The sequence below is a fragment of the Pseudopipra pipra genome, chromosome 9 (assembly GCF_036250125.1).
Source record: "Pseudopipra pipra isolate bDixPip1 chromosome 9, bDixPip1.hap1, whole genome shotgun sequence".
Taxonomy (NCBI): domain Eukaryota; kingdom Metazoa; phylum Chordata; class Aves; order Passeriformes; family Pipridae; genus Pseudopipra; species Pseudopipra pipra.
Genome location: NC_087557.1, coordinates 31,653,861 through 31,666,670, shown reverse-complemented (window position 1 = coordinate 31,666,670; position 12,810 = coordinate 31,653,861). Strand labels below are relative to the sequence as shown.

Below are 12,810 nucleotides of genomic sequence, written 5' to 3'. Positions count from 1 at the left end.
CTGGCCCCGCTCCCGGAGCCCCTTCCACCCGCTCCCCGCCTCCCTCTCCTTCTCCTAGGAGAGCTCCCGGACGGGACATGACCGCGGAGCTCCCACCGCCCTTCCGTGGTCCCAGCAGCGCCTGAGGGGAACGGGGGGACGGTGCCGCTCGGAGGGGCCGCGCCGCGGCTGAGCGGGCAGAGCTTGCGGGACCGCTGCCGGATTGAAAAGGCGGGCTGTGATTGGACGGCGCCGAGAAAGGCGGGCCGAGATTGGCGGGCCAGACGCTGCCTCGGGCCCGGATTGGCGGGGTTTGGAGCCCGCGGGGTGGCGGGAGGTGCTCGGATGGTCGGAGGAGGGACTAGGGCCGTGTCGGAGGGGCCCTTCCCGCGGGTCCGTGGCCGCCCCGGGTCCCGCCTCCGGGACCCCGTCCCCTGCCCCGCCCCTTGGTCGGGCTGCACCCCCGGGGTCCCGGCCCCAAGGCCCCTGCAGAGCCCCTCGGGGAGCCCCCCACCGGCACACGGGGCGCTCCGGATCGCGAAAGCGGACTGTGCGGCATGGGGGACCGGGGAGCAGCGGCGACGTGGTGGGCCGGGAGTCGGCGGCGGGGAGCGGGGAGGACGCAGAGCGGCAGTGCGCCTCTGACCGCCTCTCCCCACGCAGCAGTTCTGCTTCTACGGGGACTTAGACTGCCCCGACTGGGTGCTGGCTGAGATCAGCTCCCTGGCCGAAATCTTTTAAGTGCCCGCCCCCACCCCCATCCCCCTGCCTGCCCCAGGCCCGCTGCCCACCCTCCTTCTCCTGCGCAGCCCCCGCTGCTGCTGAAGTTCAGCGCTATTTCAGTACTTGTTCTACTTGTATTTCTGAAAAAAAGCTAGAATCAGGATAGCCAAAGCAACATAGAAAGTCTATTCCATCTTCAGCTACATTACAGGGCAAAGGAAATAAGTGATCCTACCCATCAGTGGAACAGGGAAAGAATGAAGATTAAGTCTGTGAGCTATAGAAGAGAAAAATCACACTGTAACAACTTAGAAGATTGCTCCAAGACCACAGTCACAGGAAAAGGGAAGAGAGCCAGGGGCAGAAACTGTAAGGCCAAAAAGATGATGGACACATCTGTGCATCAATCAGGTTCAGAGGTCACTGCATGCCCCAAGCCTAACGAGTTCTCTGGTTTATGTGTGTTATACACCTATTAATTACTTGAATAGAAAATTTACAATTGAACTTTCACAAAGGTTACAGAGTGATATCCCTGCACTGACCATTGCAGTTGAGCTTCTGCTACAGATTCTGACACGTCAGGTGACTGAATGTTTGCTTGTTTTCTAGGCTCTCCTTACAGTCCATCCAGGACATGAAATATAGAGGGGATTTCTTGAGAGGCAGCTTTTAGACCTCATTCCCTTACCTTCATGGTCAATGCCATCAGCATCACTCTCCCTCTCTTCTTGCTCTTCATCGAGAGTTCCTCGTGTTAGTATTAGCTCAGAGGGACCCATTGCAGAAGCATCAGGTCCTTGAAGGGAACAGAAACAGCTGTACACAAACCAGCTTGCTAAAGGTAAGGTTTCTATCTGCACAGAAACCCAGCAATGAACACCTGCTCTAAGGGGACAGAAAGCTGCTTGTGGATCCCAGACACAGGACAGACTCCATCAGCACCTACTTGGCTCATATAAGGAACAGTGTAGCCAACAGCAGAGCTTTCTCATATTCTGATCTGACTGTTTCGCCTTTTCTAAAGTATTTCATTATTTCTAGTAGGTGCACTGCTTTAGCTACACAGCGGGGTTTCTTCCAAACCTGTGACTGACACAGGAAGAGCTGAGTGTGACCAACCCCACAGGAACTAAAGCCCCGCTCCTCTAACATGGAGCTGCTTTCACACTTCTGCTGTGAGGACAAAGAAGCACTGTACTACTTCACAAGGCAAACTCTTCAGAAAACTTCTGCAGTAAACTTTATCTTCCTGGGGAGGTACCTGCCAGTGTGCTGCCCTGCACACACACGCTGCCCATGTCCTTCCACAAGTGTTCCAGCTGCTCTCTCTTTTGTTTATTTTGAGCTTTCTCCCGTAGACAAAGATTTACCTGTGGATTCTGAGAACATTTAAAACATCAGGAGAAGAGAAACCTCACCCAAACCCAGCAGCCTGTCCCCCAGTCAGAGAGCAGAAGTCACTACGCAGGTCTTACATTTCAACTCAGGTTACACAGAACTTCTGACTAAGCGTGGAAAGCAACCTCCAGTCAGGTGGGATTCTAGGACGTTTTCAGCAGTGCCAGGAAGCCAAACTCTGTGTAGCTGTGCCTGCAGAGAACTGTCCTTTGGACAGCCAGAACTCAAGGTGAGCAGAGCTACTGATTTTGGCACTGCAATTCAGTCTTTCTTACTAAGTCAAACTAGTACTCTTCACTGGTGCAGGAAGATACAGGGATAGTCTCAACAAATCCCTTTGGAAATTTAGTTTTAAGAACTCTCTATCCATCCGAATGGAAGACACAATCTTATTTCCCAATCATTTTCACACAATTAGCTCAAATATTAGCACTAAACCAGTGAGCAACATCTGTTTTACAAAATCTTTATTTTTGTAAAGATATGCTCCACCACATCTAGGAAAAAAAAGGCAAATGGTGGACTCCTTCAGGACAGGAGTTTTCCCACAGTGAGTACGACCAGCAAATTAAATGTTAGACCCTCTCAACATAAAGGCAATTGTGTGCCTAAAAGTGACCCAAGATACACTGTTCAGGTGTAAAACTGAAAAATCCTTCTGCAGACCACACTGTATAACAACTGAAATTGCTCACTAAGAGAATTACCTAATTTATAACATGGAATCATATTACCTCAGTGCTTATAAAATTTATTCGCTGGCACAAAAAAAAAAAAATTGCTCACAGTGAGACTGACATCGCAAATAACTCTTTGCTTTAAAAACCAGCACTGGATCAGAGGCCACCATGGCTCATCCTGGGAGGGTCTGCAGAAGCCATATCTCAGCTAAGGGCATTCCCTGGGGAATCCTCCTCCAGGAAAATGGGAGTGCCTTCCAGATCCTGACATCTCTGCACAGTTATGGCAAACCGACGACTTTGCAAAGCTGTGCTTCCCAACCCATGCTCCTTTCTGGAAACCAGAAAATAAGGAAAACATCCGGGGGCTAATGGGAAGAACAGCTGCTGGAACAGCTCTGATTTCACAGGTGGGTTTGGTAATCCACTTTAGCCAGGCTGGGATTTTCCCTACCTGTCCATCACCGATTTACTCATTTTTACCTCAAAACGCCCATTGTCTTCCCAACAGATAAACTCAGATTTTAGCCCCAAAATGTCCATTTTGTCCTCTACAGAATCCGCCCGAGAGCGACGCCTCGGGATCCCGCACGGCCGGGCGAAGCCTCCGGTGCCACGAGCCCTCAGCTCCCGGTGCCGCCGCCTTCCCGCCTTCCCGCCGGGCCACTGATCTCCCCAAGGGACAGCGAGTTCCGCCCACCACCCGCGCGGCTCCGGAGCCGGTCCGCAGCCCCCGCCGCTCGGCGCCTCCGCCGCAGTCCCGCCACCGCCCCCGGGCTGTCGCTGTCCCCGTCCCCTGCCCCCGTCCCCTCCTCTATCTCCATAGCGATAGTTGAGCCATTGCGCATGCGTGCCCTTCTTGATTGCAATCCCGCGCTTCAGTCAGCAGGTGTCACCCACGAGTCATCTCACATGCGCAGTACCTCTCTTTCACCGCCAGGTGGCAGCAGCAGCGATTCCCGCCCCAGCCCAGAGAGGTGAAATCCGACCCCAACGAATATCGTTCTTTAATATTATTTTTAGGTTTTATTTTATTTTTATTTTCTATTAATTTATTTTTATTTTACTTTTAAAAATTTTTAATTTTATTTTTTGTTTTTATTTTAATTTTTGTTATCATCACTAGACACCCATATAATTTAATTATAGAATAGCAAACTAATTAGAGAAGTTCATTTAGTTTCTCTCTGTCAGATGTCACAACACCTGATTATAATTAATTGTATTTTGGTATTTGATAAGTACCACAAATGTTGTTAGGATAGTGTATAAACCTGAAATGGGCTAAACACTACAGAACTTACATTTGACTTCTATTTAGACCAGACATGAATGCTATCAACATAGGCAGATGGAAAGCTTTAATTCATATTTTATGCTGTTACTTTCATTGAAAGTAAAAACTGAATTTAGCTTTTAAGGTGGAAATCAGAAAGATATACTATTCAGAGCATTCACAATTACGTGTGAGAATCGTGGATGGTATATCGATATCTACACTGCAGAGATCTCAATCCAGGATTATAAGTATTTTGTTTTCGCCTTGGCTGATGTGCAAATATGTTATGACTGTGAAGATTCACAACTCAAACCCAAGTGCCCTTTTAAGTTGTCAGGAGTATATCTGAGGGGAAAAAATATTTTTCTTGTTACAAGATTTTAGTGTAATTTTATTGCAATTTTTTCCCTAGATATCACAGGATCTCAATTACAGTATTGTGTTTCCTGCAGCAAAAAATTTGTCATTCCTGTGTCTGGGTTAGGTTCATCAGTTTGGCTGAAATCTCAAGGCAGTAACAGAAAGTGGATGTAAGTGAGCTACTCAGAGTTCTACTGAGTGAACACCCTCTTTCTTTCCAGTATAGGAGTAGAGGCGGTGGGCATTAAGATGATTAGCCTGGTTTGAATGGAAGCTCTCCATCCACAATTTAAAGATGAGACTCTAAAAACAAATATGGCAAATCATACTCTCTTAAAACTTGCTTTTAGTCTGGGAAGAAATGGTATAAAGCTACACAACACAATGATATTTTCCTAATATAGATGATGGCTAGTAAGGAGACATGATGCAACTGACTTCAGTGACAGAGCAAAAATCAGTTTCCAAGGATTTACGGCAACCAAAGTATTACTTCTGGTGATTTAATAAAGCTGCACAGAGATCTTCCTCTAGACAGTCAGAGGAACGAAACACAGAAGATAGCTGCAATGATGTATTATTGTTTGTTTGACCTTGTTCCTCATAAGAAGAGGGCCTTTAAATCAAATGTGTCCACACCAAGGCTGACTATGCCCTCCCTACAGTTACTTGCCAACTGGAAGTTGGGCCTTGGAGAATTAACATTTTAACTATTGGACTTCAAAAAATATATTCTACTCTTTCTATGGCACTGCAAATACACCCCTGTTTCAAGAAGAAATATTATCTACCACATTCAATTAAAAAAAAAAAAAAGCAATTGCAGGCAGACTATGAGATGTACAAGCAGACCACAGTATCCCAGTGAAACCCTGGAAAAGCAGTGCTTTGAATTTGCTGACTGACCGCTGGATGTCACTATTGTTCCACTGAACTAAAGTTGTCATCTTCTGACTGACCTACTACCTCAAAGAGGAGAGTTTAAATACCACTGCTATTCGCAATTTTCCACAGAAAATAAGCGGTTAGATTTGTAATTATTAATGGCTTTTACTGCGTTTAGACATCTGACTTTACGCCCTGTCTCTTCCCAGCAGGAATCGCAGCAACAGTCTCTCCCTTTGAAAGCCTTTGCAGGCTACCCCCATGTTTCGACTCAAGGAAAGCAATTTCAAATCCCCATTCTCGTCATGCAGACTATTTAGGCATTATTCAGGAAAAGAGGAAGAGATGAATGACCTAACATTAGCCCCCAAAACTTCAGAGACCTGAACTGGGGAGGTGGTCATGATACTGTGGTCCCCAGCTGGCAGAGGCTGCAGGAGATCTCAGAGTCTCTATCAGTAATAAGCTCAGAGCTGAATGTTGGACACATTAAGATCAGAAGAAAAAAGTGTTAAGAAATTGCAAAATTTTCTCCACATGTGGGTTGTGCTATCTTCCTTATAAAAATCTCTTTACTGTTTTTAACATTTTAAACTGTATATATATATTTGAAACCAGACCAATTCTGTCTCTGTCTGCAGAATCACGGGACATGGATTGCTGTACTTCTTACCATCCTCAGGTCTGTGTGCAGCACCTCAAGATTTGTGATCTCTTGAAGCCCACAGGGAAACCTTGGGGCTCTCAGGACATGGTGCAGTGCTGAGGTGTTCCCATGATTGCCCTGCAGCCTTCCCCTCTGAAAGGGCTTTCATTTTACCCCTGAGAGAAACACAGGGTGTAGCACTGCCCCAAAACCTCCACACATTTGCATCCTTAGACACCAGATCTGTGTACTATCTCATGCTGATGCTTTCCATGATTAAATTCCCACTTGGAGATGGCACTGAGCCCTGCTCTAGTAATAGAAAGTGTGAGCAACAATGCCACTTGGGAGCCCCTCTGCTTCCAGCTTTTCCTCAGATGTTTTCCCTTGCAAGCTCTCCACACACCAACACTGTTCATCCCTCGCTGTCTGTGCTGTGCAGCCATACTGTGGTTTTTTTCCTTTCCAGGAGACAAGTCTGTCACGAAGGAATAGACGTTCCCCTCTTAGCTGCTCTACTTGATATTCCAGAGGCAGTCACCTCCAGCAAGAGGGGAAGAAAACAATTGCAGGTAGTAATAACTTAAATCCTCTGCTCTAAAACTTGGCATTAAATCAGGGAATTGTGTACCACTAAACAGAAGTTTTCCCCCTTCCTACAGAGAGTATAAGAGGGAAATATAGGAGTTTTTTTCCTTATGAACCCCTGACATATTCCTTCTATTGGCAATTTCACACACACACAAAATACTGGATGTTTGAAATTAAAATCAAGATGGCTTTATTCTAGCTGAGGGATCCCTTACTCCATCTTGCAACTGCCTTTCAAGATCCAGGAAGTGTACTTCAGTCACCAGGGAAAGGTAACTGTCAGCTATGTGGATGTGGAGACAGAAATAACAGCATAATTTATGATGGAACCTAAAACAAATCACCATTACTTGTATTTTTTCTTTTGCAATTTTCAGCAGTTGAAGTGATTTCAATATGACAAACCTTTTCTGCCATGTTTCATGATAATATTTATTTGAAAGAGTGCCTTATTTTTTTTTTTTTAAATGTGTTCCCTTTATGCTCCACCCCAGCTATTTAAAAAGATGTCTTTGGCTTCATTTCAAAAGGGCACTCTAACTTTTTGAAATTCCAATCGTACAATGTAGAATACCAGTTTTTCTTTAAAAGGGACCATATATAATAATAATAATAATAATCCAAGAGTCCTAAAGCACATGTCACAGCCTGGACAATGACTGAAGAGGTGCATAACACAGTTGTTACCGTGACCCCAGCATCCAACATAAGATGTTTTTTCTGCAGATATTCAAAGAAATAACCAAAGCATAGGGAGTGGAATGTTCAGGTGTTTGTTGAATGCAACTCTGACAACAATTTTACAAAAATTACTTCACTTAAGGACATTTTTAAAGATCCATTTGTTGGCCTCGGTCTGTTTTTAAAGCAGCTCACTTTATTTCTTCAAATAACAGAAAACCTTTCTTAAAATATTACCCTAGAGATCGGTAAGAATTGTTCTCTTCCCAGTTCTGGACAGAGAGCTACTGTACTAGCTGTATTTGTTGTGTTTAAACTGTGGGTGCCAGTGAATGAAAAGTTTCTTTGTGCAGGTTTCAGATTAAGAACCAAGGAGAAAAGAACCCACATTACCAAGATTTTCTTATTATCTTTAAACATTTAAATTTAAAAGTATTTTCTTCATTTTTGGCTTTGCCTTTGCATTTCTGTTGCAGGCACAGGGTGCAAGAGGCAGGCCAGCTATCTGCAGAGACAGCATGTCTGGGCAGAGCTGAGAGATACTGCTCACTTTCATATTATTGTCCTTAACATTTATTTTAAACCAGAAGTATTTGGTTTTACTTTTAAGATATTAGCTTGAATATTGCATTTTTTCTAAATAGTTAGTTTCCTTTCAGCCAGTAATCTGTCTTGAAATTCACTTTTTTTTTTCTCCTAAGAGGTGATGGCACTTGTGCACATGAAGTTTAAGTTAAACACAGGCACTAGTGTATCAGCACTTGCCAAACTCAAGTGTGATACAGAATCACACGTACAATGGTTTCTTAACGCTTTGCTGAGCTCATCCTAAAAGAAAGGATTTTGATTTAAGGGTCTTTAACTCGCCCTGTTTCATTGTACTCCAGCAGCATGACACAAAGCACCTCTCTTGGGAGAGGCATTGTTTGAAACTACTTGCCGATGAGAAAGCTTAAAAACAAGAGCATCAGCTGTATTCTGTGAGGATAACTGTAGTTTGATGGCTCTGCAAGCTAGTCAGAGACCAGCTAAAGAGAGATAGGACTGAAATGATTATGTTGTGTTGCTTTTCCAACACTTACTGTTGTTTTGTGAGTGCATCAGACTGAAAGGACTGTGTTGTGGTAAAATATGATTCTAGACATTTTATTTTCTGAAATATTTTGCCGTATGGTTGATAGTAGCACTGGGTGAAAGCTTTAATTCTTCTCTTCTGACACGTGTATAATTCTTCTTACAGTCAATAAATGATAACACAGTAAATTTTCTCATGGAAGGAGATTTGTATTTGCATGCAGCATCACTCCTGGTAGCTCCCAGGGCTGTGTTGCTCCATAGGACTGCTAAATGAAGGGTAAACTCAGCTGAGAGTGTCAGGGGCATATTTCTACTGAAATTTAATGTCCAAATTAACTGAAATTTGAGCTAAGAAAACAAATTACAGCCCTTGGCTGTGGAATGGATTTCTGTGAAAATACACTTAATACTTTGGTGCCTCAGTTCCCACATGTTTAAAATTAACACCACTTCTGCTCCCTTTTCTCTGATTAGCCTCCAGAGTTTGAGGTTCTGTGCTTATTTTGGGGTGCTGAACTATGACACAGGTTTGTTTATTTGCAGACAACAAAAGAAGTCTTGTTTTCATGATGGGGAAGAGGTCAGAGAAACCACACCCTGTTCCTGTGGACACCACATTAACACTCTTCATTCACTGCTTTCTTCTGAAATGCTATTTCCCTGCTTTTCACGAGCTGTGGGAGCTTCTCTTTATTTTTCTGGTGCTACTTTTCGCTCTTCCTCCTTTACAAACACACTGCAACAATTTCAACCACTTCTAAATGCCTTGGTGTTTGGTAATGGCATTAACACAACTATCTCAGCAGCTGTCCTAATGAAGGAGAACAGTTAGACGCTAAAGATTCAGTGACATTTAGCTCTGCCTATAGTGGTATTTCATGAGTGTGAGATGTTGAACAAATTTTTGTGTCGTTTTTTCAGATGGAGATTGAAACAGATATGCAAAATACTGCACATCTTCTCTGAAGATGGTGTATGTGTAGTACAGGACACGTGAACAATTGTTTCATGGCATGAGTTGCTATTGCTACTAGCATCAAAATTTGTCATGAAGTATCCGCATCACTGAAACTCTTCAACACAGCTGAACTAAATGGCATTGCTTGTGTTGCTCCTTACCTCATGAGAGGTCTCTTGAACTGTTAACAGTCTCAATGATTTCAGAAGGGAACCTGAGTTGATGGAGGCTTTGTAGCCATCTGATGTTTTATCCTCCTCCAAATGTCCTTGGTGTAAATCCAATTAAAGCTTACCTCGTGCCTGCTTCCCAGAATGGAAGGAAAATCTGAGTGCCTATGGTACCCCTATCATGTGTGGAGATAGTTAAATGAAGTAAATAAATGCTCCCATCTTTCACCAGAAATAAGGTTGCAGAGAGAGACGTGTTGGTCCCTGAAAGGGATTAGTATCTAATGCCTCATTAACATTAGAACTGGGGAATCCCATTCCTCTCCCCATTCTTTCTTTTCCCTCTCTCCTCTCCTGGGTTGTCTTATACTGCCTCTAGCATATGTGGAACCCTCCGTGAACCAATTTACTTGCTAAGCTGTTGGAACACTAGCCCAACAAAAAAAAAATTAAAATAAATAGAATTAATGAGCTGAACTGACTCAGACGAGGGTGCAATAAAAACTGGGGCCTGTGCAAAAGCATAACTGTGTAGACAAGTTTGGGGAGGAGCAGTGAAACAATGACAGCCTGTGATTTAGTTGGTATCTTGTCACTCACCCTGAGGCACTCTTGTTCAAAAGTTTTGGCTGTAGTTTCTTTTCTGCTGAGTCATCATCCTTTTTGTGTTGCACCACCTTGGATCCCTGATGCTTAGTTTGCTTTCCATTGCTCTGGTTCAGCACAACGACTTTTTTTGTGACTGTTGGTGTCCTTGGTCAAACCCCTGGGGAGAGATAAGCATCTTTTTCTCTACTTTTTTTAATCTAACAGGGATTAGCCTGAAATTTCACAGTCCAAGTGCAAGAGCAGAGGAAACTTTCAGACAAAAGTTGAATGTCTTTTAAATACTAAGCCAAGTGACTCTCATGTAGTGGGACATTGGGGGAGAGGAGGGACTGAATCGCACAGGTGTAAAGTCCTGTATCCTACTATAGGTCTCTGCATTTTTGGAGCCTCCAATGGGTTCCAGAGGTATCTGTTAAGATCAGTACATGATTGGAGCTTCTAATGTGTGAGCTAGAACCAAGAGCAAACCTTAAAGCGCTTAGTAGTGCACAGTACAACCCACAGACTGGCTTATGAGGTTATTTTTATGCATCTCCACAAAGAGACAGGAAAGGCCCATGAGCTGGGCTTTGTCGAGACACAGTTCTTACACCAAGAGACAATAAAGGAGTCACAGGCTGCCATTGGCCTATTGCATAAGAGGATCAGACATTTTAATGAGCTTCTGCATGTCCAGTGTTTGTCAGCCCTGCTGATTTGTAATCAAGCAGGACACTGCTATAGAAACCACTCCAGCAAACAGCATTTTTGAATGTACCTAAGAAGATGAGTTTGAATTGAAATGCAAACAAACTGTGAATCAGTCCACCTCTTTCTGGATTGTAGGACCCTGTTTGCCCTACTGTTCGTGTTATAGTTTAATCCAACCTGAATTTAAGTTTTTAGAGGTATTTTGTATATCTCATTTCACAAAACAACTAGTTTTCTCTGGTTCTTGAATATTTTTCCTGTTATAATTCTTAATCCTACTTTTTAGCAAAGAATTACAAAGAAAAAATGATAAATGCATCTTAAAAATTTCTATAATAGTTTATTCTATAAAATATGTTTATTAAAGAAATGGAACTAAAATTACTTTTAAGGATAATTGTCTATATGACAGAGTGGAACAGCTATGAAATAACTCCAGTTGAGTTTTTTTAAACTGCTGAATTATAAAGCAAAATGAAAGGATTCTCCTCATAATTCTCTTAATTAAATTAAAGCAAACCCAAGTAAAGAAGGAAAAAACTGTTTAAGGAATTTTACTCTTAAAATTTGGGTTAGTGTCAAAGACCTGACATCCACTACAGGATATTTATGATGTTACTCAAGAGAGCACAGAAATATTTGATGTTATCCTTTACTGTATCCCTTAGGACCTTAAACTTCCAATGACACCCCCCTTTCCCTACACCAAAATCCTACTTATGAACACCAAAATCTCTGTTATGAACCACGTTAGAAAGGTGTGTTTTACTTCTCACTGTAGTTTACAAAGACTATGTTATACCACACTGGTGTATTATCAATGAAGGATTGTGTTGGGCTACATTTTTCCATAAGGTAAAATTTCCTCTGACACTCTTGCCTGAATGCATCTCCCAAAGACTTTTCCTTTCCTCGGCAGCCTTTTTTCAAAAGGCTTTTAACCAAACCCAATCCAGGATGCAGAGCAGAGTGCCTGGGGAGTTCTCCTTTGAATACTATCAACTTCAGGAACAGCTGCTAAGATCAAATGGACAAAGGGAATTCAGCACCACCCACTCTTTGTATTATCTTTTAAACATGAGGAGCTTAATCCTTCCTATGAACAAGGTCTGTTGTCCTGCTTGCCATCACTACGAACATATTATATTCTGGGTAACTCTGCTTTCTCCTAGGAGTGCACCTGCAGCAAAGCTACAGTATAAAGGTCCAAAGTCTCTGCAAATAATGTGAGTCATAAAATAATTAAAAAAAATAATAAAAAATAATCAAAATTTGCCAACTTGGATGGATAACTGACTTTAAGAAAGGGTACATAATTATAATCTATTAAAAATAAATATTTTATATCCTAATTCCTGCGATTCCTCTGTGATGGTGTCTTTCCAGTCATAACAGCCATTCTGTCTACTGCATTCTAAGCCTCTTTGCTGTCAGTAATTGTTTTTTTATTTTGTGATCTCGTCTATTTGTGATAAAGAACTGGGAGAATAACCCATTGGGAACAGTTGTGGAGAAGGACTTGGGGGTTCTCATGGATGAAAAGCTGGACATGAGCCAAAAGTGTGTGCTCACGGCCCAGAAGGACAACCCTATGTGGGCTGTATCGAAAGCACCATGGGGTCGAGGGAGCTGATTGTCCCTCTCTCCTCTGCCATCGTGGGAGCCCACCCGGAGCACTGCATCCAGCTCTGGGGTCCTCAGCACAGCAAAGATATTGCCCTGTTAGAGTGCGTCCAGAGGAGGCCACGAAGATGATCAGAGGACTGGAGCACCTCTGCTATGGAAACAGGAAGGGAGTTTATAATAGAGAATGACGTTTTACACAGGCAGATAGGCAGAGACAAGGGGGTTGGGTTTAAACTAAAAGAGGAGAGATTTAGATTTGATGTTAGTAAGACATTATTTTCTGTGAGGGTCAGATTATGTGACTAATACATCTGTTCTAGAACAAGCAGCAGTCACAAGTATTGAGGCCATGTTGCTGAGAACACAGTTGCATTGGGCAGGACACGTCTCAAGGATGAAGGACCACTGCCTCCCCAAGATCTTGCTTTATGGTGAACTTGCCACCTGCTGCCGCA

The 12,810-nt window shown here is 43.2% G+C and overlaps 2 long non-coding RNA genes across 2 annotated transcripts; one reads left to right on the top strand and one right to left on the bottom strand.

Annotated features, from left to right (window-relative positions):
• Nucleotides 1-85: 85 nt before the first annotated feature.
• Nucleotides 86-1,209, top strand: LOC135418508 (uncharacterized). The gene is made up of 2 exons (XR_010432492.1): nt 86-210; nt 643-1,209. It is a non-coding gene; the product is annotated as an uncharacterized LOC135418508 (long non-coding RNA).
• On the bottom strand, nt 866-2,174 carry LOC135418502 (uncharacterized). Its single transcript, XR_010432487.1, has 2 exons — nt 1,967-2,174; nt 866-1,501 (listed from the first exon to the last, which is right to left on the bottom strand). It is a non-coding gene; the product is annotated as an uncharacterized LOC135418502 (long non-coding RNA).
• Between the last annotated feature and the right edge of the window lie 10,636 nt (nt 2,175-12,810).